Source organism: Bos grunniens, chromosome 7 (assembly GCF_055505025.1).
Source record: "Bos grunniens cultivar Pamir isolate PY7600 chromosome 7, Bosgru_T2T1.0, whole genome shotgun sequence".
Classification (NCBI taxonomy): Eukaryota; Metazoa; Chordata; class Mammalia; order Artiodactyla; family Bovidae; genus Bos; species Bos grunniens.
Window position 1 is genome coordinate 97,844,334 of NC_141171.1, and position 13,252 is coordinate 97,857,585.

Consider the following 13,252-nt stretch of genomic DNA (forward strand, 5'->3'; position numbering starts at 1 on the left):
AGGAAAGGGCAAGAGCTTGTAACCCCTGAGCTCATGAAGAATTATATCATACCTTGTTCCAAAAAAGATTCAAAATGACTAACAGAAACAGAAAGTAAAAGTATATTTCAAAATAAAATAAGGTATCAGGGCAAAGAAAAAAACAAAAAGAGTATAATTAGATGAAGCTAGGGAAAGGTAATGCATGCTGTAAGGGTCAAAGCAAGGAAACTACAGATTTATTAACCATCGTGCTTCATTCAGGCAAATAACACTCAGATTCATCCTTTTCTCTCCATTGACTTAGTGTTAAATCAATAACTGGAATTAGATCTAATGTTCATGGTTCATTTTCTACAGTTTGAAAAAAGAAATTCCTAAATAGATTGGACAGTGGTCTTTAAGATTGCCTACAAATTTGTGATTCTGTAAATGCAGGCCAATTCTGAAGGCAAGTGTAATTAAGACTTCCCTATGAGATGTGCTATGAAGAGGGACTTTCTGTTCCAAATAGCCTTCTTATACCCCAAAATTTCCTTCTCCTGAGACTTGGACTAAATTAGATGTTCAGGTTATCTAATATCTAGTGGTTCACAAAGCCTAAATTGAGAAATAAGGGATTAAGAGAATTAAGATCCCTGCTAAATGCATATCTATGATTTAGAAAGATAATGCTCATTACCAATTGAGCACTCTTGTTTATTCATCTTAACTCAGAGAAGGCTCTCTAAGATGTTTCCTGACTCTACCCTACCAATTTCGGTTGCTTCCATGAACCACCAACAAACCCAGGGATATGGGTCATTAAGTACCCACTCATCACATCCAACCAGTTGAGACTTCTTAATAATCTGATTAATCACTTCAGTATAAACCAATATTTTTATGAAACAATTAAAAATGCTTAGCATGAATGTCCATCAAACTTAGTAAGACTCTGCAGATGCATGTGGTATATTGTATTCAGTTTTGGGTATCTTGTTTATTAAAGGGGTTATGATAAAAAGTATAAGCTGAGAAAAGTGATGAGGAGAGCAAATAATGAAAAAACTGTGTCTAAAGATACTGAAAAGATTAGGAATGACAAAGATAAAAACATTTGTGAAAACAGTTACTGTCAGCATTAAGTTAAAGGATGATCTTTTGGAAGACAAAATTGATTTCTTTGCTCTTCCACAGACAAATGAAAGAATAAAGATGAATAAGTAAAAATAAAAGAAACATTCATTTTATATCCATTTAAAAACGTTTTTCTAACATTTTAGAAGAAACTTGTAATGGCAGAATGGGTTGTGTTATGAAGCTGTGCCCTTTTTGTCATTGAAAGTATTCAAGCAGAGTTTGAATTATCCATTCCATGATTCATTCATTTAATAAATATTCATGCAAGGCTTATTATGTTCAAGATGCTGTGCTGAGACTGTGGGAGAGATAAAGATGAATCAGACTGAGTTTTTCTGAGATAGTGGAGCTAAGATTTAAACTGAATAATCAGAAAACAAGGTAAGAAAGGAGAAGTGCCGTAGAAGATATATTAATAACATATAGAACTGTGAAGGAGGGAAGCATGACTTCCAGTTCATGGATGTGGGAGGAGTATTCTCTTCTCTACAATCCATTCCCCACAAAGCAGCAGAAAATCAGTTTGCATTACACTTCTGATCAAAACTCTTCTAACAGTTTTTTGTTGCACATCCAGAGTCCTTATACTGGTTTCTAAGTTCTGCTTGTCCCCAGTCTCGTGCTCCCCGTGTGCCAGCACAGTAGTCTCTCTCCTTCTGAAACACACCAATCTTATTCATCCTCCAGCCTTTCTACTTGTCAGCTCATCTGCTGACCACACCTTGATTGTGTTGACCACTTCTTATTCTCCAGTCTTCAGTACCCATATCATTTCCTTCAAGGAGCCATCCTTGAGCTAATAATGCTCAATCTAAGTTAGCTGAGGGTGCCTTCCTTTATCTTCCATCTCTCTATAGTAAGGACCATTGTATTTTCTCCCCAGAATTATCAAAATCTGAAACTGTCCTTTCTCTTGTCCCTTTACTTATAAATGGTCTATTATCTTTCTAAACTAGAATGTAACAAGAGTAAGGATTTGTCTGTCTTTCTTGCTGTCGTGTCTTCAGCATCTAGATTAGAACAATGCCTAACACACTGAAAGTATACAATAAATACTTGCTGAAGGTTGAATAAAGAATTATTTGCACAAGGGGGAGTTTAGACAAGGATCTTTAGCTCCTTCTAACTCTTATATTATGATATCAGTTCTCAATGCTAATTCCTCTCTACTAGGTCAGCCTTTTATTAAGTCTGGTATTTTGGTCATTGCTTTCTCCTGCTCTGTGGACACTCATCAACTTTCAGGTTCAAATGAAGACGTGTCTCTAGGTCATTCTTTCTAAAGTCTTCCTAAATTATGATTAACTTTTCTTTTTATAAATTCCTAAAATGTCTACCAATCAGCGATACTTTTTTAGTCTTACTTTGATACTACTTGCTCTTGCTTCCTGTTTGGTGAATGCAGGATGGTCTACGCTAGCTCTGGCTAATGGAAATATAATAGTGAAGTCACTCAGTCGTGTCCGATTCTTTGCAACCCCATGGACTGTAGCCTACCGGGCTCCTCCATCCATAGGATTTTCCAGGCAAGGGTACTGGAGTGGGTTGCTATCTCCTTCTCCAGGGGATCTTACCAACCCAGGGATGGAACCCGGGTCTCCCACATTGCCAGCAGACACTTTACCATTTGAACCACTGTAAGCCGTATATGTAATTTTTTAGTAGCCACACTACAAAGAGGTCAGAAGAAATAGGTGAAATTAATCTTAATAATATACTTTAGTTTAACCTAATGTACCTAAAATATTATCATTTAAACATTTAATCAATATAAAAAATTTTAATGAGATAGTATGTACATGCTTAATGAGAAATTATTTTATACTGTTGCAGTATTAAAATTAAAATTTTAAGTAGTTAAAATTAAATAAAATTTAGATTTAATTACACGAGCTACAGTTCAAGTCCTCAGCTGACTATATATGGTTAATGGCTACATTTAGGTCAGCACAGAAATTCACAGCTAAATGGTGGATGCACTGGTCCTGGAACAGTCCCTTCAACAAGGCATTCAGTCTTTAGCTGGTAGCTAAATTAATGAATAGGATATTGTTTAATTTTTAATAAATGAGAAAATGAATGATTTGCATTTTCTCCGTGCTTAATTTTCTCCATACATGTGTTGCTAGGAAAAGGCATTAATGAGAGCAAAAACAGCACTAAAAAGTAAAAATACTGATGTATTTAATGAATGTCATGAGACTATGCTGCTGTGCTAAAAATGCTGCTGTTCTGCGTCATCAAGCGAATTTTAATCAGGGGGAGAGTTAAGTCAGGGCTATCCTAAGCCTCTCAAGATTTTGCTTCCTTCTTTACATATACTAAGAGCTCTGTTAAACACAGTTGGAGTTGTAGCTTTACCATTTGCAAGCACCAGCCACATACCTGGTACTCTTCTGAATGTTTTGGAGTCCTCAACTCCTCCTTGCACAGCAAACCCTGGGTAATGTCCTCATTTCAGAGATGAGGTAATTAGGACTCAGAAGCTACTGGCAATTCACACTGCTAGGAGGTAGAAGAGGTCTTCCTAGATGACTCTAAAGGTAAAGAACCCGCCTACCAATGCAGGAGACGCAAGAGATATGAGTTCAGTCCCCGGGTTGGGAAGATCCTCTGGAGAAGGGCATGGCAACCCACTCCACTATTCTTGCCTGAAGAATTCCATGGACAGAGGAGCTTGGCCGGCTACAGTCCATTGGGTCTCAGAGAGTCGAATACAACTGAAGCAGCTTAGCAAGCATGCAGTAGGTAGAAGAGCTAAAATTAAAAGGGAAGAAAATTCAGTATTTCTATTTTAAATATGTTAAAAAGGTGGCCAGACTCTTTAAAAAGAAGTGGGGAAAAAAACTGATGAAAAAATAAACTCCAGCCTCATTAGCCCCTTCCACACAGAACCGTGCTGAGCTAACAGATCCCTGGCCAAGAGGTAAGCTCTGATCAGAAGGGGATTCTTTCTCTTCTCTGAGGCTCCCCTGAAACATAAAGATGTATGAATGAAGAATCCAGTGAGATTATTTACTGGGGAAAGCAGAGGTGGAGAGGGAGCTGCAGAAAGACATCAGCTTAAAAAACATGTGCAACCTGAATCTAATTGAGTCACAATACCATGTTCCTGCCAACATCATTCGGACAGAATTTACCCAGTCCCAATATGCAATGCAAGCTGAATTCCCTTTGAAGGATATATATACACACACACATATATATATGTATATATATATATCAAGATACATTAGTCACAGACTGTAATGAGAGGAAGAGAGCAAAATGTCAGCTATCCTTGGAGAAAATACATTAAATAGATGAAACTTCCCTCAGACACAAAAAACACCAAAACATCTTTTAAAACAACCATGATAATATTTAGTCAAAGTAAAATATGGCCACAAATGATCATTATGGTAGATTTACTTTTGAAGAGAATGTTTTATCATTTTATAACCTATTCAATAGTGGAATTTATAACCTATTTTATAGTAGATTTGATTTTTAAGGATCTTAAAAATCTTGGTTCTTTTCCATGTTATTCTATAGCAGATATTTTTTTTCTCTCTCTCACTAAGTTGGATTTTTTTTTCCTATATGTTTTTCTGGGATCTTCTCCAGAACACCACCCTCCACATATGCTAATTCAGGTTGTGTTTTCTGTTTTCTAAATATCAAATTGATCTTGTAATCTTTATTTCTGGGAAAAAAAATTTTCCTGGAAATGATGAGAATAGAGACCCAAGTACTTGTCAGCGATGGAGCTGGCTTTCCCCAGCTCAGATACCACCATAAACGGATTCCATGTAAAGAGGACCCTAATGTGGTAGTTGGGAGTGTCTACTGAGGCTCCCTCCAACTTTCTATTAATATTATTTTTATAGTACTCTCAGGGCACACAGGAAGTATTTCATCATATCTGTACCTTATTTTATATTTCTTTGTCTCCCAAATAAATTCAAATGTGTGGCTTAGCATAAAGAATACTGTTTTAAGGGAGGAAGGCACGAATTTTAGTCTCAGAGCCTCAAGGATGTTGTTGAAGAGACCGCTCCAATCACATGGGGATTCTAAAGTTCTTCCTCTCACTCTTCACTAGAAAGACCGTTTGAGATACAATCCTCAAACTGTTTTTTGGAAAACAGGCAGGATATAAATTATAAATGAGTTCAAAATAAATAACTGATAAGAAAAAATAAGCTGTACTGAGAAAGAATTATAAAAGCAGATTCTAGAGTAATAACTTAGACTTTGGTGATTGATAAGAAAACTGAAAAAACCATGGACTATCCTATTTTATATGCCATTTTTGGATATATGCAAGAAAAAAAAAATCTCTAATGAGTCAACGTAAATATTTAGGTTAGCTTGGAAGGACTATAGTTTAGTAGATTATGTCAGACTATTGATGAGATAACTTTGGAACAATCTAGTTCCTTTTACTCAACCTTGGAGTTTACCTGGTCATAGAAATTACTTTGGCTTCTTTGGGAAATCTGCTTTGGTGGGTCTTGGCTGAGACACAGAGATCTATATTTTTAAGAGACTCTCTTAGAAAATATTAATGATCAGGTTGGTTTGAGCAAACCTGTTTTACAGTGCAAAGAACCAGTGATCTTCTAGTGTTAATTTGGTTCCTGAGCTTCTTTGTCACTTTGAAAAAATACTCTTCAGTGGTCACAAGAACTCTAGTCTGCTTGACCGTCATATTTCAGTGGGGAAAAAAAATCTTAGTAAATCTTGTTTAGCTTCATTTGCATAAATGAGCACCACCACCCACCTGTGCCACCTCCCTCTAGCTAATTGCCTCACGTAACCCCAAAAAACTGTTCCTAACACTACAGTCACATCGGACTAGAGGTGACTCTACCAAGAAAATCACTTTTAAGGTTTGACCTGAAATAATTTACTGACCTCTACTTTGTATTTAAATAGCTCAGTTTTTTAATATAAAAGCTGAATGGCAATTTAGGAGTTGCTGTTTGTTGTTTAGTTGCTAAGTCATGTCTGACTTGGGACCCCATGGACTATAGCCCACCGGGTTCCTCTGTCCATGGGGTTTCCCAGGCAAGAATACTGGAGAGCGTTACCATTTCATTCTCCAGGGATCTTCCTGACCCAGGGATCGAACCCGCGTCTCCTGATCTCCTGCATTGACAGGCCGATCCTTTACCGCTGAGCCACAAGGGAAGCCCAACAATTTAGAAGCAGTTGAATGTAAACATTTTCCATGTGCACTGTCTCCCTAAACTGGAAGGATAAAAAGGTAGGCAGTGTGGGAGGCCTCCCTGAAGTCACTTCCCCAAACCCAGCAAGACAGCTCCAGCCTCTTCTGCCTTGTCCTGCACTCTGCCATCTACTTTCCCATGAAAGATTGTTTTGCTGTTTGTTCTTCAGCTTCCCATTCTCTCTAAGCTTCTGCCTATTTACAAAGCTCCTTTTCTAGGAGTTTTAGCCATTTGCCCTCCAAACGTGTTGTCCCTTGACAATATTGCTCTGTTCCTCCCTGACACTGACCCTACGCTATGTTCTGCCACGTTCAAGTGACTCCTAACAAGTATTGTAAGCAGTAGATAAGCCGCAAATACTATCAGAGGGAGCATTATCATACTTTGTATTTGAAATCATAAAATCTTATCTTCGCTTTCTCACAAGAGGACCATTATCTCCATTTTCCACATGGGGAAACATACTCAGATCAAGTGACCGGCCTCTTTCAAATCAGTAGCAAGCCTGGAACTGGTGCTTACTTCTGTTCTCTGGTTAGCCCATGTGCCTGTCATTAAAACGTTATTTCATTCAAGAATTATTTACTCTTTCTTCCAGATCGTTAATAAAGACATTAAACAAAACCAGACCTCACACTGACCCTATAGTCAACACATTGCCCTGAGTCATTAGGACTTGTCCTCCAGCCAGTTCTCGGTCCATGTGACAGAGCCCATTGCAAACCCAATGCTAATTAGGTTGGCAAACAAGATTTATTGAGATACTGTATCAAATGCATTACAAAAATATAAATATATGTGTGTTAAGGCACATTCATTGTGCTCACTAAGTTTTTAATTCTATTGAAAATGCTATCAGGACTGTCTGGCACTATGTTTTTATAAATCTGTTCTTTTACAGAGAGCTCTTTTGATTCCATTATCCTCTCAGCGTTTCAATCTTAACAGTGGTTCTGTTATTTTTTGTAAAAAAAGGATTGATTTCACAATGGGAATTCGAGTACAGATGCCTTATTCCAAGATGATTATTAGTGAAATTAACAATAATTAACCCCATAAAAGAACACTGGGCCAAAGAGAATTGTAGGCATCTTAGTAAGTGTCTTGGGACCAGAATTAGGATTTCTGATTTCCCATCTCCTCCCTAGCACTAAACAGCATGGTTTCACAGAGAACTGAGCTTGTAACTGTGTCCTCCAAATGGAGCAACTATAATTCATGTCTGATTTTTAGACTTGTTTTCCTATGGTTTCTGCTAAGTTATGTTTATTTTTTTTTTTACCCTAGAATTCATTTTACTTAACTACTGCATATGAATCTTTGTTGATATACTGTAAAACTTTACCTGCATATTTTTCAACCTGTTTAAGTCATTTGTTTGACAGAATTCTTCTATCTTTTAATGAAAATTTAAAATGTCATGAAAGGCAAGGAAATTCCGTTTAAACCAAAGTCAAAGTGGTCTCCTGATGACTGCCCTAAAGCATATTTTATATGAATGGAAATTGGGTCAGCTAGGAATTAAATTAACAACCACCATATTTCCTTAACCACAATTGCATAACCTTATGTCCAAGATATTAACAGATGAGGACTTTACCATTGACTTGCCAAAAAAATGCTATGCACATACAGTTTTTGGCCTGCTTTAAGAAAGGTCCCTTCTGGGCGGGCTTTTTTATTTTCAGTATTGATCTGAGCCATTTCACCAGGACTATCCACTGTACATATGTTCTAAGTAACACAAGCTTTAAAATTGTAATAGCCATCAACTAAATGGTCATGTTGGAAAACAATAGACAATTAAAATGTGGATGTCACGTATAAAGCTCTTTGCTAATCAATGGAACTCTTTATTAGAGTGAAACCAATGATGTATCTGGTATTTTTATTTTTTTATTAGAAATATAATAAATGGTATTTTAAAGGCTTTGAAGTCTGCATGGAAGAGAAACAAACTAAATTTTGGCATTTAGTAAGGGATTCCACAACTTTAGCTATATATTTTTAAATATATACATAGGAATCATTTTATATGTGCAATTCAATGAATTCATTTCTTTATAATTACAAGCATAGCAACAATTATGAATACATATTTAGATAGTATCAATTAATATGAAATGATATTTACATGCAAGAAAAATGCATGATTCAGATTTCAAGAGTTGCTTGTGGGGTCCTGTTCTGATGAGTTTGCTTTTTTGCCTCAAGGACATTCTACACAGGCAAGTTTACAGTTGCTCTAGACCGAAAAAAGACTGGCTGCTTTATTATTAGCAACAAACATGTGTGTGTTCCTTTAAGGGTATCAGCTGCTACAAGAACAAACTTGCAAACTGATTTCTGAGTTTAGTCCTATGTGGCAATAAAATAGCTTTCTCTAAACTGATTCTTACGAGTTTATATTATGCCATCATTTTTATTAACTTGAAATATACAAATTAAAAATTCATAAAGTGCAAACATGAAAGTAATTTCATATATATTGATATTCAGTTCAGTTCAGTTGCTCAGTCGTGTCCGACTCTTTGCTACCCCATGAATCACAGCACGCCAGGCCTCCCTGTCCATCACCAACTCCCAGAGTTTACTCAAACTCATGTCCATCGAGTCAGTGATGCCATCCAGCCATCTCATCCTCTATCGTCCCCTTCTCCTCCTGCCTCCAATCCCTCCCAGCATCAGAGTCTTTCCCAATGAGTCAACCCTTCGCATGAGGTGGCCAAAGTATTGGAGTTTCAGCTTTAGCATCAGTCGTTCCAATGAACACCCAGGACTGATCTCCTTTACAAGGTCTAATTTAGAATGTAATTTACATTTCTAAGTAACATGGTTTCACTATTGATTAACTTTTGTTTTCAAGTTTCATAAGGGTATGATATGGAAAGTGACTCACATTTCATGTGTCGTGAGTAGAAAAATCTTATAAAAGACTAAGTACTAATTTTTTAGCATTTCCTAGGTTTTGCTCTGTGCAAATTATATTCCATATATATCTTGCATCACAACAAATCTCTGAGACCCAGTCTATTATTATCCCCATTTCACAGATGAGGACTGTGAGGCACAGAGATGTGAAGTAGTTTTTCCTAGTTACACAGCCAAAAAAGCAGGATCTTAACACAAACAGTTTTTTGCAGAGCTCTTCCCCTGAACTCATGCTGAAGATAAGATAGGTCAGTAGGTGAGTGGTTCTCAGAGTTGGGCAAGGGTCAGAGTCAACTGGAAGACTCACTGAAACACAGATTGCCAGGCCTCCCCACTCGAATTTCTGAGACAGTAACTCTGGCCTGAGACCTGAGAATCTGCATTTCTAACAACTTCCCAGGTGATGTTATATGCTGCTCGTCTGAGGCCTATACTTTTAGAGTGACAGATATGAGTGATTCTGGAAGGCAGGAAAGTGAAATACATACAGAGATTTCAGGAGCTAGAGATGCTACCCTGTGACTGAAGACAGAAAGGTGGGGTGGGTGGTTGGACCCCAAGAGAGCAAAGCAAAATGTTCAGGTGGAGGGAGTCTTGGAAGAGGAACGCCTGAGCTAGGGATCTGTGCCAACATGTGAGTCTGTGGTCAGGAAGAGAGAGCAGGTGGGAAATCCTACGAGGAGACAGATGCCAAACCAAGGAGGAAATTTTAAAGAGGAACGTTGAAAGTGCCACAGTAATTTCTGCTTAAAAACTCAACCCTGGGAAAATATTTGACTTCCCTAAAGCACAATGCCCTCATAGCTCAGTTGGTAAAGAATCCGCCTGCAATGCAGGAGACCCCGGTTTGATCCCTGGGTCAGGAAGATCCGCTAGAGAAGGGACAGGCTTACCACTGCAGTTTTCTTAGGCTTCCCTGGTGGTTCAGCTGGTAAAGAATCCGCCCGCAATGCGGAAGACCTGGTTTCGATCCCTGGGTTGGGAAGATCCCCTGGAGAAGGGAAGGCTACCTACTCCAGTATCTGGCCTGGAGAATCCCATGGACTGCAGGCCATGGGGTCCAGAAGAGTCAGACACGACTGAGCGACTTTCACTTTCCCTTTCAAAGCACAATGATACAGTGAACAGCAGACAGAAGTGGCAAAGACATCAATGTGAGAGGCAGGAATGATCCCCGCCCCGGCTCCCGCCCCCTCCAGCCTGCTGGATCCTGTGGCAGAACTTGCCCTCTTTGAGCCTCAGTCTCCTCAATCTACATTTTATTTATTCTGGTTCATCCCTAAAGCCCTTTCTTATTTTAATGGTCTAAGTTTAAAACTGAGAGGGATGGTGGGCTATGACTTCCCAGTATACTTACTTTAAAATGTTTCTCTCTTATATATATGATGCTTATAAACTGATCATCCCATTACCCAGTCTGAGGTAGAATGGAGGTCTATGAACTTTATCAATGATTTCTTATTCAAATGGGTGATGTTTATATTTGCCTCTAGTTTTGGTTTGAGTCTTCAGGTAGCACTGCAGTTAAATCGTGGTTTATTTTTAGCAGCCAGAAACTGTTATGTGTGCTACCTCTCAGGGCTGCCTTCTATGTGGAAGTCTGGGAGAGCCACCAATATGGTCAGTGGGAGAAGTGAGATGCATCAAGCTTGTTTTCTTGGCTGTTAATTGACAGAGGCATCAACTTGGGGGCATGTTTCATTTACTCTCAAATTAAGATGGCATGCCTTGTCTCCTGCTCACCCAGTTCTTTGTATTAGAGTCACGGTGCTTTTTTAAGTCTATAGGAGAGAGAGGTGAGTTTATTTCCCTGTATGGGGTCTCCAAAGAATTCGGGAGAGGGATGTTTCAGCCGCAGGATGTGCAGAGGAATGTTGGGGTACTCACACTCCTCTTGACATCCCTCCTGTAGGCGTTCTCTTCTCTCCAGGATGAGGCCGGTAACCTTTCAGTCTCTAGTTCAGTCCTGTACTATTTTTAACAAACCCCAACAGAGTGTTACAGTAGAGCTTGAGCCTGCCCTCGAGTTTCTCAGCCAGAACTTCCTATTTCCAGCTCTGTGTTTAACCTCTTCTATATGGTTAGTCAGATGGAAGAAAATCATGATGGTGACTCTGTAGCACATACTTTTTGTAGGGTAGGGAGTTTGTAGTACTTTTTATTTTTTGAATATAAAAACTATGATCCAAGAGACAGAAAGTGGCTTGCTCCAGGTCATCCAGAGAGATAGCAGTAGAAGCACTAGAACCTGGATCACTGTCTTTAAGCCAGGAGAGTCTCTAGTGGACCCCTTCTGTTGGGGACGTTGCTACTAGCAAAGGTTTTTCTGTTGTACTAGTTCCTGCTTGGGGCTTCCCTGGTAGCTCAGACAGTACAGCATCTGCCTGCAATGTGGGTGACCTGGGTTCGATCCCTGGGTCGGGAAGATTCCCTGGAGGAGGAAACGGCAACCCACTCCAGTAAGTACTCTTGTATGGAAAATTCCATGGATGGAGGAGCCTGGTAGGCTACAGTCCAGGGGATCACAAAGAGTTGGACACGACTGAGCAACTTCACTTCTAGCTTCTGCTTGAACACATACTCACACATGCATTTGCACACTTTCACATACCCATAGTCATCACTCGCACACTCTCACACTTGTGTAGCTTCAGGAATACCAGAACACTCACATCCCAGTGTGGCCTGCCGCTGAAGGCCCAGCTTATTTACCCAGATTCCTTTTGCTGGATCAAAGCGATCCACACAGGATTTGAAATCTGGTGTCAACACCCAGCCAAAGGTTTGGACCGGGACTTGGCCTGTGTGGGATTTTCCTGGGGAGGCTCTGACTCTGGTTTTCCTGGTGTTTGGTTAAGTGGCAAACAGAAACAAAACTTTCAGGAGAAAGTGATCAGAAAAGAAAATCCAACGGCAGGATTCTAAGATCAAGTGGTCAGAAGGCAGCTGGTGCCTGGAAACCAATGACATAAAAAGTGAATTTTAAAGACAAGCGTCCAATAACTGAACAGTTCCAGATTCCAGAAACCAAACCCATGTACGTAACAGTGAGGCGGGCACAAGGAAGTGGAAGGTCCTGAGGTCTCTCTGGTATCACAGGATAATAGGAGTGAGGGTACTATCCCACAGCTTGATGCTAACCATGAGGAAGATGGCTCAGGTGTTGCTGGACTTGACTGGCCTTTGAACCATGTGGCGCTCTGTGCTGTCTTCTGTGGCAGCTTGTGACATGCAGGGTCTTCACCTCTTCCTTGCACAAAGGAAGAAAATTGACTAGACTTTAGTCACCCAAAAGTGGCAAAATTTAAAGAACACTGAGGTGTTATAATTAATTCCTTTGTGGCACTAACTACTGCCAGGGTTCCCCTGGTGGCTCCGACGGTCTGCCTGCAATGCTGGAGACCCAGGTTCGATCCCTGGGTCAGGAACCATAAGTCCCTCTTACCCGCACCCCCCCCTCCCCCCGCTTGCAGCCTGATAAATGTCACCCGGGTAAGATAAGGTTTCCTGAAGGTGACCTGAATTCTCCTGGGCAAACAATGGAGCCTCACAGGAAAGCACCTGACAGCTGTGTGAGAGCAGTCTAGACCACGTTCTCACAACCTCCCAGAAGCTGAATGTCAGGTTTATCCAGACTTGGATCACAATGATCACTGTACATAGCTCTTAATTAATCAACAAATTAGTCAACAATATGCAGATAGGTAAGATAATTGTTTGGCATGCCTATAGCCTTCTCTCTTTATGTAGTCTGTCTTATGTCTAGGCAAAGTGGGTGGCCACAGGCCAGATGAGATTTAAGCAATACAGGGCAAGAAAGGACACTGCTTCAACTATAAACTCCGCCCACGACCAGGACACAAACAATGTACCATACACAAGGGTGTAACTATTCCATTACCAATAATAAAGCCAGGAGTTTCTCACCCTACAAAGAATGCATTTACATTTAATCTTGCAATAGACCTTCCTGGAAACATTTTTGCTAAGAGTCAAAATCAACAAAC

General features: G+C 39.6%; 1 long non-coding RNA gene across 2 annotated transcripts in view; it reads left to right on the forward strand.

Moving 5' to 3' along the window:
• Positions 1-13,252, forward strand: part of LOC147370020 (uncharacterized) — a 160,704-nt gene that overhangs the window by 33,144 nt on the left and 114,308 nt on the right. Inside the window, exon 3 of one of the 2 annotated variants that reach the window (XR_015168310.1) lies at positions 6,192-6,380. The exons of the other annotated variant lie outside the window; for it this stretch is intronic. This is a non-coding gene — a long non-coding RNA (uncharacterized LOC147370020). Of the gene's footprint in view, positions 1-6,191; positions 6,381-13,252 lie in introns of those variants that run through there. 2 annotated transcript variants of the gene reach the window in all.